The sequence below is a fragment of the Capra hircus genome, chromosome 20 (assembly GCF_001704415.2).
Source record: "Capra hircus breed San Clemente chromosome 20, ASM170441v1, whole genome shotgun sequence".
NCBI lineage: Eukaryota > Metazoa > Chordata > Mammalia > Artiodactyla > Bovidae > Capra > Capra hircus.
The window spans coordinates 894,049-909,437 of NC_030827.1; the positions used below are offsets into that span (position 1 = coordinate 894,049).

The 15,389-nt window shown below is 49.3% G+C and overlaps 1 protein-coding gene across 1 annotated transcript in view; it reads right to left on the bottom strand.

Moving 5' to 3' along the window:
* SLIT3 (slit guidance ligand 3) overlaps positions 1-15,389 on the bottom strand; it is a 719,548-nt gene that overhangs the window by 387,795 nt on the left and 316,364 nt on the right. The gene's annotated exons all lie outside the window — the stretch shown is intronic.

A 15,389-nucleotide genomic window follows, 5' to 3' on the forward strand; every position in this document is an offset into this window, starting at 1 on the left:
GTTGGTCCAGTGGTTAAGAATCTTCCTGCCAATGTAGGGAACATGGGTTCCACCCCTGCTTGGGGAAGAATCCATATGCTGTGAAGTAATTAAGCTGGCGTACCACAACAGAAACCACCGCTATGAGGAGCCCACGTCCCGCAACCAGCAAGCAGCCCCTGCTCATCGCAGTGAGAGAAAGGCCCATGCGGAGCAGCAAAGACCCAGCGCAGCCGAAAATACATTTAAAAAATTAAGAAAAAATTATATGTCGTACAAAACCCAAGAGGTCTACCTGTAATGGGGCTTGAAGTACAGAGAATGTTCTGTGAAGGAAGGAAAGACAGACACGCTTTTTCCCTCTTGATGTCCCCAAGCTTTATGACACACACATACACGGACCACATTCTTTATAACATCATACACAAGGGCTGAGCAATTCAAGATCATTTGATCTGAAGTATCGCCTACCGCTATTCATCATACTTAGTACTCGCTCGCTTTATCTAGTAAAATTTCTGAACCAAAATGGATGATAGTGCGGATGCCTAAGTACACGGAGTGGAAAGTCAATACAAATTTGATGTTAGCCAAGAAGCCTAAGTGTGGGTGGAGGAGAGAGGACGGTGAGATAGGGGAGAGGAAAAATAACAGGAATAGTCAGCGCTGCCCTTTAGCTGAAGCCTAAGGCAAATAAATGAAATAGGACAGACAGGCCGAGACTCCAGTCTAGCTTGCTTCCCTCTCACAGCAACGCCTTCTGGTCTTTGCTTCTCTGAGCTGGGCAACAGTGGTCTCCATACACAGGGATTTCCATACCCAGGGATGCAGAGAAAGAAGAGAAGCTGGGCAGAGAAGCGGCAGCCACGTCTGCAGGAGGATTAACAAGCAACCTCGGAAGTCTCCGGTAGCTCAGGCTCCAGAACAAAACTTACAGGAAGGCCAAAAGCAATGGGTGTGTGATGAGGGCTACACATCCATTCAGAAATAAACTGCAAAATCCGTAACTGAACAAAAACAAAGCAGCACCTTCCACAAGCTGTTATATTTGACCCAGTGTCAACTTCCTCCGTCCGTCTAGTCAAGGGTATAGTTTTTCCAGTGGTCATGTATGGATGTGAGAGTTGGACTGTGAAGAAGGCTGAGTGCTGAAGAATTGATGATGTTGAACTGTGGTGTTGGAGAAGGCTCTTGAGAGTCCCTTGGACTGCCAGGAGGTCCAAACAGTCCATTCTGAAGGAGATCAGCCCTGGGATTTCTTTGGAAGGAATGATGCTAAAGCTGAAACTCCAGTACTTTGGCCACCTCATGCGAAGAGTTGACTCACTGGAAAGGACTCTGATTCCTTCTCACCCAGCCCCAATTCTGAACTCTTCTGGAAGATTCTCTCTTGCTCTCTCCTATCGATCCAGGCAGTGGGAGTCCACACATCAAGCACCAGAAGTCCCCAACACAGGAAAGTCAGGAGAGCCAAGATCAGTGGCATGGAGTCAGGCTGGAAAGGCAGAGAGCTGGGGATGTTGGAAGCTTTTTAAGGAAAGCAAAACAGCCACCTTGACAGGTTGGGGGACGTACGTAACACTCACACCAGCCCTCGTTTGCAGCAGGGCTGGAAAGGACAGGCCAAGCTGCGTGCCTTCTGCAGCAAGCTCCTCCAAGTCAGTTGAATGCTTCCCAAGAGACTGCCGAGCAACATGGCCAAATTCCTGTAGAAGCAGATGACCACAAAGGTGTCCGCTGCAGTGGGAACTCTAGGAAGGGGGGCATATCACTATGGATAACTGAGCCTAGGAGGAAGTCCTAGAGGAATTTTGTCTCTAACAAAGAGGAAAGAAAAGCAAAGTCTGAGGAATGGCTTAGTGACTTTAGGCAGCTCCAAAGTTTCATTTTGGTTTCCTTGCTCCTGTGAGGGGAAGCCAGAGGAAGTAATCTGGGGCCACTGAGGATCAAAGGAAAGGGAAAACGGACTTAAGTCAGGGGAAAATTCGAGTTGGGCAAAACAAAGTGTGTTTTGAAAGTAAGGCTGATAAGATGGCTAGATTTCACTGCTGAGGTTATGGTTCCACTCATAAATCTTTCAACCCCCCCCACCTCAAAAAAAAACTAACCCTGACTCCCCGGAATCCTGTATGTTTCCTAATTATACCACTTGTCTCAGCTGTATCTGTATCATTTATACTAACTATCAGATCACCTGGAAAGCTTATGTAAATGCAAGTTCTCAGGCCTCACCCCAGTCTCCTGAGTCAGAATGGGATGCCCCATGACCCACAGGCTCTCAAGGTGATTGCTACATACAACGTCGTTGTTGAAAGTCCCCTACTTGCATTAGAGGCATGGGCCACGGCAAGGTGCCCTTGACCTTGAATTTTCTGAATGTATATATCTTACCAACTCATCAGAGAGTTGCTGGAAAGAGCACTGAAATAAAACTGAAGTTGCCTTCTCTGAGGTAATGGGTTGCTCTTTTTCTAGAACACCATCTTGAGCCCAAGCTACTGAGCAGAAGCATAGGCTTTGGCCACCCGTGTCTGCAGACAGACAGCTGAATGGGGGCTGCCGGGATTTACCTATGAGGGATCAGAAGAAATTTCAGGGCAAATCGCAATTCCTGGATGTCAGATATGAGTATAGGACTGTCATCCTCTCCGAGAGAAAGAAATCTTAGAGCCATTTATCTTTTCCTCCTCTTATCTCTGAGTTGAGTGGCGAACTGCCGAAACACTATTGATTTGCTCTTCACTCTAGAATGCTTTGCAGTCCTCTCGCTAAGGAAATCGGAAACATCCCCACCCATTCTGATGATTAGGCAATAGGCTAATTCTAGGGGAGAGAAAAGGGTGGAAGGCAGCTTTCTTTTCCCTTCTATTTCCACTTTGGAAGATGAACCTGTGGGCTGGCATATGGGACTCCCTTCTCCGGGTACTCCCAAGGTGACTCTCTACAGGCGCGTTTTTCCCACTTCCGCTCGGGACTGCCCAGTACCATGGAGTTTTGACACTTGGCCATGCTTGCCTCTCCCAGGCTATCTGCCTCTGCACACTCTGAGCCGCTGGGGAACAGGGGTGGGGGAGGGAAGCTGGTGGCCAGAGACAGTGGGTGCGCCCAGCTCTGAGCTGCACTGCGGAGAGGGGAGAGGTGGCAGGGCACCACGCGCCAGCTGAGCTGCACTGTGGGGAGGGGAGCGGTGACAGGGTGCCATGCGCCCAGCTCTGAGATGCACTGTAGGGAGGGAAGCTGGTGGCCAGAGACAGTGGGTGCACCCAGCTCTGAGCTGCACTGTGGAGAGGGGAGAGGTGGCAGGGCACCACGCGCCAGCTGAGCTGCACTGTGGGGAGGGGAGCGGTGACAGGGAGCCATGCGCCCAGCTCTGAGATGCACTGTGGGGAGGGAAGAGGTGGCAGGACGCCATGCGCCAGCTCTGAGATGCACTGTGGGGAGGGAAGAGGTGACAGGGCGCCATGCGCCCAGCTCTGAGCTGCACTGTGGGGAGGGAAGCTGGTGGCCAGAGACAGTGGGTGCACCCAGCTCTGAGCTGCACTGTGGGGAGGGGAGAGGTGGCAGGACGCCATGCGCCCAGCTCTGAGCTGCACTGTGGGGAGGGAAGAGGAGACAGGGCGCCATGCGCCAGCTCTGAGCTGCACTGTGGGGAGGGAAGCTGGTGGCCAGAGACAGTGGGTGTACCCAGCTCTGAGATGCACTGTGGGGAGGGAAGAGGAGACAGGGCGCCATGCGCCAGCTTTGAGCTGCACTGTGGGGAGGGGAGAGGTGGCAGGACGCCATGCGCCAGCTCTGAGATGCACTGTGGGGAGGGAAGAGGTGGCAGGACGCCATGCGCCCAGCTCTGAGCTGCACTGTGGGGAGGGAAGCTGGTGGCCAGAGACAGTGGGTGTACCCAGCTCTGAGCTGCACTGTGGGGAGGGGAGAGGTGGCAGGACGCCATGCGCCCAGCTCTGAGCTGCACTGTGGGGAGGGGAGAGGTGACAGGGCGCCATGCGCCCAGCTCTGAGCTGCACTGTGGGGAGGGAAGCTGGTGGCCAGAGACAGTGGGTGTACCCAGCTCTGAGCTGCACTGTGGGGAGGGGAGAGGTGGCAGGACGCCATGCGCCCAGCTCTGAGATGCACTGTGGGGAGGGAAGAGGAGACAGGGCGCCATGCGCCAGCTCTGAGCTGCACTGTGGGGAGGGGAGAGGTGGCAGGACGCCATGCGCCAGCTCTGAGATGCACTGTGGGGAGGGAAGAGGAGACAGGGCGCCATGCGCCAGCTCTGAGCTGCACTGTGGGGAGGGAAGAGGAGACAGGGCACCACGCGCCAGCTGAGCTGCACTGTGGGGAGGGGAGCGGTGACAGGGCGCCATGCGCCAGCTCTGAGCTGCACTGTGGGGAGGGGAGAGGAGACAGGGCGCCTCGCGCCAGCAACACCAGCTGCACCACGTCCTTCCCCACGGCCACAGATCTCCTCACCAGCACAGACACTGTCCCCTGTCAGGTCTGGGGGCTGCCATTTCTGAGAGCAGGGAGCAAGTGATGGGAAGCCAGAAGAAGCCAGACTGCCTGCCAGTTGCGCTTGCTTGGCGGCTTGGCTCTCAGCCCCTGCTCTTCAGCCCACTGTGGGTCACGCCGAGCACTGCTGCTGCTCAGTCACCAGGCCACGTCCGACTCTTGTGACCCCATGGACTGCAGCCCACCAGGCTCCTCTGTCCATGGGATTTGCCAGGCAAGAATACTGGAGCAGGTTGCCATTTGCTCCTCCAGGGGATCTTCCTGACCCAGGGATCGAACCCACATCTCCTGTACGGGCAGGGGTATTCTATACCACTGAGTCACCAGTAAAGTCCCATGCCAAACACAATTCGTCACTAAAAAGAGTCCCAAGTTACACATGTAAAAAAAAATTAGAAAGACCTATCAGATCACCCCCATTATCGTGCATTCTGATAGCTTTCTTGAAGGAAAAAGAAAACTTGGGCTTAGAGAGATCAGTGGGTTTGCGCCTGCTCTGCTCTTCACTTCCCATGTACTCTGTAGGCTCGTAGCTGGTTATATCCACAAGAGTCAGAAAAACAAATGCTTTAGTGGTATTCAGCAAACTGTGATCACCAGCCTTTTGGTTAAAACCAGCTGGGGAAACATGTTGCAAATGCAGATTCCATGGATCCACCCCAAAGATACTAAGGGTGGAATACTGAAATGGACATTTTTAAGAAACTTTCTCTTCATGGTTCTCACTCCTGTTTGTCAAAGCATAGCTGAAAACACTTCTCTTTTATGAAAAGATTAAATAAGTCATCCAACTCCTTTTCTATCTTCTAAATCCATTTTCTTTTGGTATCTCCAGGACTCTGATAAAACATACATACTTTTTTCCAATTCTTTGCAGATAGCTTAAAATGTTCCATTCTGTGTTTTGCTTGGGAACGAGTGTTTTCCCTGGTCTAGAACAGGGGTTGGCTGGCCCACTGCTTGCTTTTGTAATAAAGTTTTGTTGGAACACAGTCATGCTATTTTGTTACATAGCGTTTATGGCCACGTTTATGCTGCAACGGCAGAGGTGCATATCTGCAACAGAGACAAAATGGCCTGTAAAGGCTAAAATATTTACTTTCATAAAAAATAGTTTGCCAAATGCTGGTTTACAAGAGTGGCAGCTGTTCAACAAACTCATTTCCCCGTCTTCCTGGGGACATAGCTAGATGACATTTCCCAGCCTCCTTTGCAGTTAGGCATGGTTATGTGACTGAGTTCTAGTAAGGCGATGTGAGAGGAAACTCTGAGTCTGGACTGGCCTTCAAGAATCTCCTGGAACTGACCCTCCAGGCTGCAGATAAGCCTAACCTTGAACCTAGGATGATACTTCCTGCTAAAGGTGGCAGAGCCTCCTGATGGAGTTTGGGTCTTTTCCCCAAGACTTGGAGGCCAGCCACTCGCTCATAGGAAAAGCCACTTTGAATTGTATATGAGAGAGAATTGAACCTCAGTTTGAGTCATTATGCAGGACAGTACATTTATTTGTTGCAACAGCCCAATTTAACTTAAACTCAGAGGCACCTTCATTAGGCTACCAGCTGCAGAAAGTTGAACAGTAAGATGTTTCCTTATCCAGAATGCCTTTAGCGTCTCCAGAAGCATGGATGGAAGTAAGGACTGCTTCTGTGTACAAGAGAAAGAGAAGGGTGGATGAAAAGAAAGAGAAGGGTGGATGGAGCGGTAGGGAAGGGAGTGGTTATGGAAATCAGTTTTGTCCAAAGTGCCTGCTGCCCTCCAATGCCACCAGCATAATGAGCTGGTCCTCCCCGCTGATGACAGGTAGACACCCCACCATAGACAGTGATGGAGGAGACATGCCCCTCTTTCCAGGAAATAATTATTTCCAGGGGAGCTGGAACAGTCTGGCTTTGGGGTCAGAACCCTATAGAAAGATACAGGAGAAAGAGTTTCGAATAAGGTGTGGCTTATTCAAAACTTGGCTCTCGGCTCTGTGGTAACCACAGCTCCATGTCACTGATGTATCCAATGAACTGAATATTTAATTTGTTAAGTTGTGTTTGTTTATTTTGGGTATGCCGAGTCTGTGTTGCTGCATGCGGGCCCTCTAGCTGCTAAGCACCAGGACTACAAGTGGGCGCCAGGAAGGGGATGGCAGAAGCTGAGGTCTGAGCAGCTTCCACCGGGGAGACCCGGGATGGGCGGGGCGCGAGGCAAGGCCTCTCAGAATTCCCTCGGCTCAAAGGTTACCTATGTATGACAGGTAACCTACATGGTATATTACACTGTTGGTGTTGTTTAATCTCTAAGCTGCGTCTGATTCTGCGACCCCGTGGACTGTAGCCTGCCAGGCTTCTCTGTCCGTGGGATTTCCCAGGCAAGAACACTGCAGTGGGCTGTCACGTCCTTCTCCAGGGACTTGAACCTGGGTATCCTGCATTGCAGGTGGATTCTTTACTGCTGAGCATCCAGCGAGGCCCCAGTATGATACACAGAATTTTAGAAATGATAAAATTCTAAAAATAAAGAACAGATTAGTAGTTGAGGTTAGAGAAGAGATGGGTGTGGAGGAGTGACTTTCAAAGGGTAACAAGAGCGAGTCTTGTGATGGAACTGCTCTGTATCTTGCCTGTATCAACGTCAATATTCTGGCTGGAATGCTGTAAGGTAGTGTTGCGGGAGGTCACCATTCTGCAAGGAGGGTAAAAGGTGAATGAGATCTCTCTGTATTACCTCTTACAACTGCATAAGAATCTACATTTATCTCAAAATAAAAGGTTTTATTTTCAGATGTTTTAAAAGAAAAGAATTTCCTAGGCTCTATTTTGCGTAGGAGCACTCGATGAGTAATGGATTCATGGTAGCACAAGCAGCCTTGCCTGAAAGACAGCCTTTGTGAGTTTCCCAGAGCCTCTGAGGAGCAGGGATGCAGAATAACTTCTTGTGTCCTGAAGAATTACAGGGAAGACGCAAGCTGTGTGGGAAAGGGTGCTCTGGTTGAACGCAAGGTGGAGGGACTTCAGTAGAAACAAACTTCACTTCCTCCCTGGTGCTGGGCACCATTTGAACACCCTGGAGCTTGGATGCAGCCCTGGGCAATGGGGCAGAGGGACCCAGAGCCCCTGAAACTCAATTTTTGTGGAAAGCAGGCACTAATCATGAGTGAGAAACTGCCATATATGCCGATGTTCACAGGCTGAGTTTACATCTACTGTGCATTTCTTATGTGTGCCTTCTGTGCCCCAGAAAACAATGAAAGGTTGAGAAATCAGTTAAGTCAGTGATCTGTTTCTTGTACCTGAAAGCATCCTATTGGATACAGTGGGGTTTGAGGTAACAGGCAGATGCAGAAAGTGGTTTCAGGCCCCTCACTGTTTTAGATGAAACGGTGGGTGTGTGGAGGGGACAGAATTCTCCAGTTTGGGTCTTGACACCCCTCCCCAGGGGATGGTCCAAGTAAACAGCAGAGCATATGCTCTAGGGCTAAACACAGACGCACTGAGACGACACACAGTCCAGCTTGAAGTCCGGCTACGTTCCGCAAGAGGACGAGCAAGCAGTGAACAGGCAGAGTCACCTTCTCGACAAAAGCTCGGTATCATCTGCACTTTGAGTGACGCCCATCCTATAACCACGCTCTCTGCATGCAAGAAGATGCCCACGGAACTGGAAGCTCTAACTGCTGTTCTCCAAGCATGCTCGCCCTCTGAGTGTTCCTGAATGATTTCTTTAAAGAAATGTATTTGTTCGGCTGCAGGTTTTAGTTGTGGCACATGGAATCTTCTGTTGCAGCACGTGGGCTCAAGTGCCCTCACCAGGGACTGATCCTGGGCACCCTGCATGGGCAGCGAGGAGTCTTGGCCACTGGATCACCAAGGAAGTCCCCGGAGTAATTTCTTCATCAAGTTATTTATTGCCACATTTCTTCCATGCCGGATGCCCATCTTTTAGTGAGGAGTTGCATGAACGTCCAGATGCAGAGAACCATGTACCACGCAAACAAGCCAGAGGAGGCCTCGGGAAGGGCAGGAGTGACTCTCCTGTGGGGCCCTTGTGCCGGTACCCCAACAGTGAGCACCCCCCACGCATATGCCTAAGGCCGTGTTTACTCCACTACTGTGAAAAGTGGGTTTGTTCTTCATTTAAAAATAACCAGTAGTGTTCTTTTAGGAGCATATTTTAAAAAATAGGGCTCATGGAATTTTCACTTAAAGAAGATTATGAGACTAAAGATTCTCAAAGGCCCTTATCATCTGCTTTAGAGACAGTTCTAGACCTCTGAGCTGCAGGCAGTTAGCACTGAGAAGAGGCTCAGATAAGCCTCCCCCAAAGGCTTCTATGAATCGAGTCTAAGCTCACAGGGAGATTATCAGTGCCTCTCGCTTTCTCTCTCCACTCCCTTCTCATTCCTTTCCTATTTTTACCCCCAGTTCTCTGTTCTCCCTGCTTTCCCTATCTCCCTGCTGTCACTGTGGTTCAGTTGCTAAGTCATGTCTGACTTTTCGACTCCATGGACTGCTACACGCCAAGCTTCCTGGTCCTTCACTGTCTCCCAGAGTTTGCTCAAACTCATGTCCATTGAGTCAGTGAGGCTGTCTAACCATCTCATCTTCTGCTGCCCCCTTTTCCTTTTGCTTTCAATCTTTGCCAGCCAATAGAGTCTTTTCCAATGAGTTGGCTCTTCACATTAGGTGGCCAAAGTATTGGAGCTTCAGCTTCAGCATCAGTCCTGTCATTGAATATTCAGGGTTGATTTCCTTTAGGATTGACTGGTTTGATCTCCTTGCAGTCCAGAGGACTCTCAAGAGTCTTCTCTGAGACCACTATTGCCTATAATCCTCACCTGCCCTTCTTCTCTGCCCTAAACCCTTAGGCTCCCCCATCACACTGAAGGCCTTGCCTGCAAGATGCATGCAGAGCTATAATGTTTGGGTGGGTGTTCAAGTATGTGAAATGATGGCTCAGAAGTTGGGGTCTCTTCCTATGCTTTACCCATCTCTCCAGATAGATGGTAGCAGGTCTCACAGGGCAGGTGCATATTCAGTAAGGGATGAAGGACCCCATCCAAGGAAGAGGAAAGAACTGTTTCTCTCCCCATGGAAACATTTATATCCTGAAGTTGGAGAATTTGATTCTGTCCACAGTCACAGCCCCAACTGTGGACCTAATGCATAGTATTTTATTCATCTTCAACCCCAACTTTGGGGTAGGCACAGTAATTCTCTTTTTTATAAATAACCAACAGGAGGACTAGAAAGGGAAGTACATGAGCAGTCCCCCGGCTGGTAAGCTCTCAGCTAGGTGCTGGGTGTGACTGTGTCCCCGGGAGATGCTGGGATGGCCAGTGCACCCGGAGGAGGTGGAGGAGCATTCGAGGGGGATGTGATGAAAGCTCGCATTTCTTGAGCACTGTCTGTGTGCCTTGTCTCGTGTCAGCTGGGCTGAGATTCGGTTGAAATTTGAGTTGGAGTGCTTTTCTGATTAACTGCACTGCCCCCAACACGAGCAGACACACATGCTCTAACGTCAAGAGGCAAACTTCTACTGGGGACCGAAAGTCCAAAACCCCTCCTTGGGGAGGTGGGTGTACTTTTCCTGCCGGAAGTTGCCCGACAGTGTGAGAGTTATCAGGTTGGGAAGACCACCATCCTGCTCCGGGTCCTGTTGCTGCTTCTGTTTCCAGAGCAACAGCACACACTTGGGGGAACATAAGAGTTACCAGATTTGGACAGGGAAGCGAGCAGCAGTGTTTGTCGGAGGGATCGGAACGTGACGCGAGCAGCCTGGGCTCCACGCCTTGCCCAGGCTGTCACAGGGTACCGCAGCCTCCAGGAGCAAACCGCGAGCAGCCCGGAGTCAGCCAGCCCCGCTCATCTTTCAAGAGGGGCAGAGTAATGGAGGAAAAGAGACAGCACAGAGACAAAAAGAGACATCAAGGCCTAGGTTTCAGCATCCAGCAACTCCTGTCTAAGCATCCTCAGCCCTGGCCACAGGGCTAGAGGACCACCCTGGGACTCCTCATGTCTCCAGACTCTGCCAAATCTCACCAAAGTAGAAGGCAATTAGTGAAATTTAAATTGCTTCTCATCAGGATGCTTCATTATTCTTCATTATTGAGGCCGGCACCTTTTTTTAAAGTACAGGTGTGAAGGGAAGTGTGAGTCAGAGCAAAGTGTTGAAAGTTTCAGAATGCTATCCAGTCTTAGGACTTCCCTGGTGGTCTGGTGGCTAAGAATCAGCCTTCTGATGCAGAGGATGTGGGTTTGATCCCTGGTCAGGGAACTAAGGGAATGTGCCCCTGCAACAAAAGATCTCGCATGCGGCAAATAAGACCCGACCCAGCCGAATCAACTTTCTAAACAGTGCTGGACCAAGATCAGAGAAGGAGGTTTGGAAACGATTCTGGAGTCCGGTGGAGAGTTAACAGAGGGCATTAAAAAAAAATTTCCTTGAAGAAATGACATCCCTTACATGTGGAATGTAAAAAGAAAAAGGTACAGAAAAACTTACTTACAAAACAGAGACTCATGGACTTAGAAAATGAACTTACGTTGCTGGGGCGAAGGGATATTGAAGGAATTTGGGAAAGTCGTGTACACACTGCTATGTTCAAAATGGAAGACCAACAGGGACCTCCTGTATAACACACGGAACTGGATTCAGTGTCACGTGGCAACTTCAGTCGGGGGTGGCGGGGGGGAAGGTGTTCAGAGAGAATGAACGCATGCGTATGTGTGGCTGAGTCCCTTCACTGTTCACCTGCAACCATCACAACATCGTTAATCGGCTATGTGCTCAGTGGCTTGTCATGTCCGACTCTTTGCAACCCATGGACTGTAGCCCGCCAGACTCCTCTGTCAGTGGGGATTCTCCAGGCAAGAATACTGGAATGGGTTGCCATGCCCTCCTCCAGGGGATCTTCTTGACCTAGGAATCGAATCGGGGGAGAGGGGATGTCTTCTGCATTGCAGGCAGATTCTTTACCAGTTGAGCTACCAGGGAAGCCCTAACTGGTTATATATACCCCAATACAAAATAAAAATTTTAAAGTTTGAAAAAAAAAATTTTCCTTGAATCCACCTGGAATCTTAAATGATCACTCAAGGAAGGAAAAAGGGTGAATTCAGAAATGGTTCCAACCTAGTAATGGAAGCAGCAACTTGGACCCCTGAGTTCCTGGCTCATTATGGAAGGTCCTCCAACATCTCTGCCCTGGGTGGGTTTTGCAGATTTGATGGGCTAGAGACCAATCCAAGCGGTCAAAACAGGAAGCAGAGAGACTCAAAAGCATGTCCTTGGCACAGACAGTACATTCTTCTCTCTTCTCTTCCGTGTTTCGGTCTTTCTTTTCTCGTAAGTTCCTTTTGCGGGAGGGATTGTGGAGAATCCAGGAGACTCATCCCATGTTGGGTAGAGACCAGGCATACAGGAATTCTGGATCTACGTCTTTGTGGTAAAGAATCCAAGAGATGGTGATATCAACTCTCTTCTTCATAGTGAGGGAAGCGCACAGCCCTTGGGGCCTCCCAGAGTCAAGGGATGCAAATAATTCAACAAATGGTTTAATAGGAATGCTGTCAGAAATAGGATTTCCAATACCATCACTATGGTGACAGCTCATCAAAAAGAAAAAAAAATCTAAACCTAAAAGCTGCCTTAATTTGGCTGCGTTAATAGTAAACAGGGCTCCCGGGGCCTGCAATCTGTATTAATTCAGTATCGCCCCTTCCATCCCCCCTGGCTCCACCTTCATACCTGCCTGGTTTCCAGCACAGCTACTGCCACCTGGGACTCCCCAGGATGTGCTTGAGCCCATTAATCCAAGGGGAGTGGTTCACATCCTGAATCCCCACACCCCCAGCTGGCCTCCTTCCCCTGTGCTCTTGCTAGCATTCATTAGCCTTTGACTCCGGGTTTACTGGTTGTCCAAAGTAGCTTCACAGACAGGACATTGACAGAAATGGCTCCAAGACCCATGTTGTGGTGACTCCAGGGGGAGCGTGCTCACAGGGGAGGAGTCTAGAACATCCTGGTGGACTGAGCCAGGAACGGGCATTCGTGATTTCCTTCCATTCTAAGGGGAACGAGCAGCCTTGTTTTCATCTTAAAAACTGAATTGTGCTAAGTCTTAAAGGAACCCTGAAACAGATAATAGATATATGCTCTGCCATTTCTAGGAGAACTGGAATCCAAGCAAGTGTGAAGTTTTCAAGAAGCAAGGCCAAGAAGGGGACTGCAAGACAGAAGCACCAAGCTGTGAGTGCACGAACGTTTGCTGCATCTTTGTAGAGACAGGCAAGTATCAGGAGCTACCTGAGTCCACTTCTGTGGATGGGTGAATCCTGACACAACCACATGGCCGAACACCGTGCAAGACTGTGATATACCAACTGCCAGTGATCTACGGCTATTGGTGTAGGAAAATGACAAGGACATGCTTGTCAGCCAAACGCCAGGTTCCAAATAAGTGCCATGCCATTGAAAGTATAATTTGTGTGTGTATGCACACAAGAAGAGGGCTACGCATAACAAAGTGCTCATGGCTGTCAGTCTCTGGCTGTTTCTTTTTAAAATCTTTATATAATTTCACTGCCTATACCAATGCTTTATGCAATGAACTTGTATTAATGTTATAATCAGGAAAAAAAAAAACAAACCCACAGAATCCTCAAGCTCTTTTTAGATCAGCTTTTCCAGAATAAAGGGCAAGGAGCAGGTCTCTATTGTACCAGGCACTGTGGTGGGAGGCAAAGTTAAAGGAGCATGGGGTCCTTGCCTTCAAGAGGCTTGAAGTCTAAATGAGGGGGAAACGAGAAATAACTACGAAGGCATAAAGCTTTAGGAGATGAGCTTGGATCAGACTCACGAAGATGGTGATGTTGGGTCATATTCAGGAAGGGGACAGGCATAGTTTGGCGGTGAGAAGGAAGATACCATTGAGGTCCATATCTGAGTGGATGAGACACGTATCGAGCTGCTGATCTGCCTTGAGGTCCAGTCACCCCACGTGAGAGTGGGGTTAACACCAGAAGAGGCGCCATTTGCAGCAACCTGGATGGACCTAGAGAGTGTCATCCTGAGTGAAGGCAGCCAGACAGAGAAGGGGCAACCTCATATGGCACCCCTTATACCTGGAGTCTAAAAAGAAATGATATGCATGAGCTTACAAAACAGAAGGAGGCTCACAGACTTAGAGAACACATTTATGGCTGCCAGGGGAAAGGGTAGTTAGGGAGTTTGGGATGGACATGTACATACTGCTGTATTCAAAATGGATAACCAACAAGGTGAATGTTATGTGGCAGCCTGGATAGGAGGGAGTTTGGGGGAGAATGGACATACATATATGTATGACTGAGTCCCTTTTCTGTGCACCTGAAACCATCACCAACACTGTTAACTGGCTATATTACAGCACAAAGGAAACATTTTTTTTTATTTTTTTAAGAAAGTAGAAAAGACTCTATGTTAGAGGGTGACTGTGAAGTTTAGACGAGGCAAAGACATGAGGTACCCGCAGGAGGGACATTCAGGAACTGCCGACTACCATTAGGACTTGACTATCGTTTTTACCAAGGACTCAATGGGAAAGTGAGTATGGGAGCAGCTTTGGGTAGAAGAAATAGCACCCTTTTGTATAGCATCTCTTGGATGGGCCCAGGCATCTGCCTTCTGAAAAACATCCTTCCTTTAGCTTAAGTGTTTAAAGAAGTTTTTCAATTAAACGGCACTCATTTTCCCACGTGGGAAGTCTGGCCCACACGTCCCAGTGGGATGCAGTTTTCCTTGCACTGCTTAATCTGCTGGTCCCTTAATCTGTTGATGAAGTCAATCAATGGTGTGCTCCCCTCCTAAGCAAATGATTTGCGCCACTACAATCAAAAGGCCCCCTTAATCTGACTGCTTCTCACTCAGCTCTCCCCTACGACCCGCATGTCACTTCATTCCTCCTTTCCTCTTCTGAAAGTAATCAGCCTGGTCCAATTTGCTTGTATAAACAAGAGGGCGAGGCGGGGGGCGTCAGTTGGCCATGGCGGTTCTGCTTTTTATACATCCCTCTGCCTTGTTTCCTGAGACCTTTCAATAGAGGCAGACTTGGAGGAGAGTTATATTAAACAGTTTGACTCCAAACCTAAACAGCCCCTGAAGCATTAGTGGTTCAAAGATCTCCTGGTGCATTTATGAAAAGCCATTGATCTGGGAAAAGGTGTTAGCGGACTTGAAATGCACTAAGAAAACTCCTTTGCTGGCAGGAGGCAGAGTGGTTTTCATTAAGAAACTGCCCTTTATCTCGTCACATTACTGACCTGCCCAGGCCAAGATGGGCTACTTCCCCTTGAACGGAGGCTGCCTCTGGTTAGAAACGCCGATAAGAAAGTGTTCATTTTTCAGACAGACACAAAGGACAGAAGTGGCTTGCTCTCCTGAGCTTGGACCCCAAACCTCCTTTAAATTCTAAGTTTGGGAACCACCTCGGATGCCTAAAAGCCTTGAAAATACCACGGCTCATTTCCCCAACATTTGGTTCTTAGGAAAAACTGCTGTAGAATTCTGGAACTTCAGAGCTCATGGGACTTGAAATATCACCCAGAATAGGATCCATTCTTAACTTGGGGCCATATATGCCGGGGGACCATTTGTCAGCTTTAGGACGTTGTCCTTTCCTTGAGTGCACTCTCAGTCTGTCCGAGTAGCCCGCCAGGCTCCTCTGTCCATGGAATCCTCTAGGCAAGAGTACTGGAGTGGGTTGTCCTGTCCTTCTCCAGGGTTCCCAGCCCAGTGATTGAACCCTCATCTCTGGCAACTCTTGTATTGGCAGGTGGGTTCTTTCCCAGCTGAGCCACAGGGAAGCCCAGTGTACGGGCCCTCAAATCCTCATGCTATGACTTATGACTGGGGTGACCCAGGTTGAATCCCATCCTGTC